This window comes from Scophthalmus maximus, chromosome 6 (genome assembly GCF_022379125.1).
Source record: "Scophthalmus maximus strain ysfricsl-2021 chromosome 6, ASM2237912v1, whole genome shotgun sequence".
NCBI classification, from domain to species: Eukaryota; Metazoa; Chordata; class Actinopteri; order Pleuronectiformes; family Scophthalmidae; genus Scophthalmus; species Scophthalmus maximus.
The window spans coordinates 16005001-16010000 of NC_061520.1; the positions used below are offsets into that span (position 1 = coordinate 16005001).

The window sequence follows — 5000 nt, forward strand, 5'->3', positions numbered from 1 at the left end:
TGACTTCACTCCAGAGGGGCCACTCCGAGGAGAGCGGACGCACACAAAAGGGAAAAGGAAAGGACTAAGGAGCACGCGTTGTCGTCTAAAGTAATGGTCCTGCGGTCCTAGATCCCAGATCTCTCTGTCTCTCTCTCCTTCTCTGTTTCTGTCCATTTTTTTTTCTTTTTTTTTTTTTTCTTCTTCTCCTCCTCTTCGTCCCGTCGGCTCGTGTGCCCTTTGTCGCCGCGAGAGACCGTGGACGCGCCGGGGGCTCGAGGAGCAGAAGCGGGGCTGTCCACATGGTCCAACCACCGGCGTGAAAGTTGACTTCTTCAGAAAACGAGAACAGGTTGATGCATTATCTTCACTTTTCCTTCCCCCCCCACCCCCACCCCCCTTCTTCTTCTTGTTGTTTAAATCTCCCTCACTCTTTCCTCACTCTGTGGCTCATTGAAACTCTGCTCCACTCGGCTCGCCACTCCAGGAAAAAGAAAGAACACACACACACACACACACACACACACACACACACACGCAGAGCAAACTTCAACTTTTCATCGCACATTGTTTGTGAAACTCCTCCAAGTGCAGCCGAATAACAGAAGCGTCTATCGGAGAGTGTCGGGCAGCGGAGCACACTCTCTCCCTCTGTCGGACCTCCCCTCGCTCCTCCGAGGCTCCTCTGGAGCGCTGAACGCGGAACTCATCAGCCACGTTTTTTTAAAAAATCCTTCTTTGAAGCAGTAGCTGTATTCATCTTCTTTCTTTCTTTTTTTTTGTGCCATTTTCTGCAGGAGAAAAGAATAGCCGCGGTGGATTAAGTTTCTCTCGGCCCCAGTTGCCCCTTTTGAAATGTACACAGTTTTAAAAAAACAAAACAACAACCCCCTTTCTTTTCGAACCGACACTTATTCCAGCTGGATATGGTAAATGCGTCCCGGCTCTTCGAATCGACCCGAGCGCACCAGTGCGTCACGGTGCCAGGTCTTCGCCCATGAGGCGACGCAAAGTTCTTCCTCTTCTCCAACTAAGACGTCGGGAGTGGATTTGAATGGAGGCGACGAGCTCCAAACAGCGCGCACCCCCGTTAATAACCCCCGTTAGGGGATTTGATAATAAACGCGGACACAGGTTATGTGGTGATAATTTTACGCGCCCCGCCTGAGACGCGTCCCGGGGCTCCGGTGGCCCCCTACCTGTTCCCCTCGCCGCCGCCCGACCAATTATTTGTTTCTGACAATTAAACAATGTCGTTGGAAATTATGAACGGAGCATCGCGGCCCCTCGGCGCGGACAACAGGCTCCTTGTCTCAGGAGGGGGGAGAGGGAGAGAGAGAGAGAGAGAAGAGGCTCTCTGTCGGCGGACATGGTCAATAGGTCAGGAGACAATACTTTCTTTTCAAACCATTTTGACTTTTTGAAATCGCAAAACCGCGGTGTAACCTCACCGAGTGTCTCCTCCTCACAGTCGGACCAGGTCGCACACGAAACGATAACGGCGACAAAGATTTGAACAATCGGACCCCGGGAGGGAAAGTTGCTCCATGCGCAGCCAAAGTTTTAAATCCCTGAATATTAAAACGCGTCAAATACGGACAGTTACCGAGAGACGTTTTTTTTAATCTATTTCTAATTCTTATATCGCACAGATTCCACGAAAAATAATATAAACGCTATCCAGATGCTGGTGAATCATCTATTCCCACATATTTCGAGCTGCCATAATTTTAGAAATTGATTAAAGGGGGTTGATGTCTGTTGGAGAAACCTCAGCATGGCGCAGCATGGCTCCTTCTCTGTCGCCATCGAAGTAGGCCTGCACCACAAAGCCTCCTGTTTGATTTTCTTAGGGTAAAAGAAAAGAGAGAGAGAAAAAAGGAAAACTTCCTACCGGACCTGTTCTACATTTTAAAATCAACATATCACACCGATATTTTACAGTTTCCATTCGCCCTCTCTGCGTCCCTGAGGCGAACCCCGCAGCATCAGTTGAGGTGTTTGTTCAAAGAAAATAAAGTTCCTGTCGTTCGGATCAAAACATCCCCGCGTGTCAGAGGGACTCGGGCCCCGCGTGGCGCAAAAAAGGAAAAGAAAAAGAGAGGGAGAGATGAAATGACAATTAATTGCTGTTAGTTGTCTGTCAGCCAGAGAAAGGCGCACAGGCCCGAGTGGGCGCGCACCCTGACACGGGCATTATTGGCCCGTGATTGATGGGCGTCGGGGCATTTGGCATAATGAATTTTATTTACTGTGTCCCCCTCTCTCCTGTTGTGCACCCCCCCCCCCCCCCCCCCCTCCTCACCCCTCGTCCTCTGTGGTGGCATTTCCGCTGTACGCGATGACACACTTTTAATTGCACTTTAATGGAAGATCCAGCGGGAATGAAAAAGCTCTTCATCACGTTTTATGACCTTGTCACATTTTTTGGCGTCAGAGCGGAAAGCAGATATATTTTTTGGTGTGTGTGTGGGGGGGGGCTCGCCTGCAGCTCAGTGTAAAGTGTAAACAGAATTAGTTGATTAGTCGATTTTCTCTAAATTAATTGCAGTTAAGTTGTTGTCTTCATGCAAAAACAACAACAACTGCATATTCATATTTGAATGTTCCGGCAGCTATGTGTTGGCTTATTGAAATAATCAAAACTGGAATAGAATTTTAACATTCGTTCTGATTGTGTTTAAAATGCTTATCAATATACTTTTAAATATGAAAACGTCATTCTAATTATAGCTCAATCATATTCTGACTATAATCATCAGATTCATCTTTAATATATATTTGTCTAATATTTAAATATGTGGAAAAAGATTCTTAAAATATTTTTGTTTTTTAAAAAACCCCAAACCTGATAATTTTGCAATTTTTTGAGGTTGATTTTCTTTTTTTTTGTAAATTATGATTTTTACTCCTGGCATTCTTTTCAGCTGCTCAATTTCTCTATGGCATGTCTTCGATGTCTCAGGTTAAAGACAGATGTTAAGAGATGTCGATGTAGATAACTGTACAATACAATTATTTGTAAAATGTATATTAAAAACGGCCACACTGGTTACTACTCGCAAATGTCAAAAAGGAACTGACAGGGAGGACAGTGAGACGCTGGTGGAAGAAAATTATGATTTTTTAAAAAACATAATTTTTCCTTCTATTCAAACATTTCAGCTTTCACCAAGAGTATTAAGTGACAGTGAAGTTAATATTTCTGTGTAGTATCACATCAGTGACAGCCTTTTCATGAAAATATAATAGGAGACAATGAAACAAAAGAGTATTTGAGAGGCAGTTTGCCTATTTGGGGTAAAAGAGAGAGAGAGTGTGTGTGTGTGTATATGTGTGTATATGTGTGTGTGTGTGTGTGTGTGTGTGTGTGTGTGTGTGTGTGTGTGTGTGTGTGTGTGTGTGTGTGTGTGTGTGTGTGTGTGTGTGTGTGTGTGTGTGTGTGTGTGTGTGTGTGTGTGTGTGTGTGTGTGTGTGTGTGTGTGTGTGTGTGTGTGCAGGAAGCCAGAGGTGTCAGAGACAGATTGACTCTCTGCTCCCTGTCGGCTCGTGTGTGTTTCTGCCACATTTTTTTTCTTCATCTGACCTGCCTCAACACTTTTCTCTCTTTGTTTTTTCCTCCTCTCGACAGCTGTGTCTTTTTCCATGTCCTGTTTTCTTTCAGTGTTTGTACGAGTCGCTCGCGTACTGCTGACTTTTGTCGCTTTTCAGGCTCTGTTCTCCACCAGACAGTCGTTTCTGTTATGCTCACTGACACATTACTTAAATGACGACTCTCAGCTCGGCCCTGTTTGTGTCTGTGTGTGTGTGTGTGTGTGTGTGTGTGTGTGTGTGTGTGTGTGTGTGTGTGTGTGTGTGTGTGTGTGTGTGTGTGCTGGGGTGTGACTCTGGACTTGTATGCGACCGTCTGTAGCGACAGGCAATAATGGCTATGGATCTCATGTGCTTTAAAAAACCCTTCAGCAGGATTAAAAGCCACCAACATGATTGTGTTAGTCCATAAACTCACTCAGAGAGTCCTTACCTCCGGCACGAGCGCGTGTGAACGTATGTGTGGAAGAGTGTATGTATCTGAGTGAGGGAATGTGTGTGTACCAGAGTGCTTTTTTCTTTTTTTTCCCCTCAATTCACCTGTCCTGCTTGAGTGAAAATGGACAGTATTTGAAGTTTTAAATGTCCTGTGCGTCGGTAGCTTTCACGACTCGCCCGTCCGTCTCTCCATCTCCCGCTCTCTCTTCATTAAAGCCCTCCTGCTATCCCAAACCCACAAGTCTGAGTGGGCTTCTGGCTCCAAAGTGATGTTGAAGAGCACCCGTATACGACACTGCTATACATGTAGGATTTGACCCGTGATAGAGACTCGCAGGTTTACTTCTATTGCAGCACTTAGTGCATTACCTGCTTCAAAGCTGAAATGGTTAAATGTTCGATATCCTTTTCGATGGGGTTTGAGAAAAGCCCCCCCCCCCCCCCCCCCCCCAAAAAAAAAAAAAAAAAAAAAATCCGTTGCAGGGAGCGAAATCATGTTTTTAAATGGTATTATTTCAAGTGTTGGTCCTGAAGCTGCTGTTATCGCAGGGCGTGCGCATTCTGAACCGGACGTGTGTGTTGGCCTTTACAACCTTTACAAATCTAAATCTTTAGATTTTAACAGCTGTGCAATTTTGCGCTAAAATAAGTCATTGTTTCATTCAGTCAAGTGTATAATTGTTTAGTTTTTTTCCGGAATTAAAACAGTTTCTTTTTCAGCAATATAATGAATAAATTCCACACATCTCCGTATGTAATCACTGAATACAATTACAAAGGCAATCATTGCTTGATATGTCTTTAAGAAAATTATTAATGAAGTGTAATTGACATATTAATGGATTCAGCGGAGGTGTTATTGTACATGGTCAGCCGCCTGCATGTGGAGGAGCGTTCTGGTTGTGTGTCGAAATGATTGACGGCACAGTGAAGCTGCCGCCACATTGCTTTAGACTGAGGCCTGATTATACATGTGGTTCTAATTGAACCGG

General features: G+C 44.8%; 1 protein-coding gene across 3 annotated transcripts in view; it reads left to right on the plus strand.

Moving 5' to 3' along the window:
• foxp4 (forkhead box P4) overlaps positions 1-5000 on the plus strand; it is a 192847-nt gene that overhangs the window by 100932 nt on the left and 86915 nt on the right. Inside the window, exon 1 of one of the 3 annotated variants that reach the window (XM_035630786.2) lies at positions 1-331. This exon is cut by the window's left edge and continues 361 nt beyond it. The exons of the other annotated variants lie outside the window; for them this stretch is intronic. The gene's annotated coding sequence lies outside the window, so the exon portion shown is untranslated. The remainder of the gene's footprint in view (positions 332-5000) is intronic. 3 annotated transcript variants of the gene reach the window in all.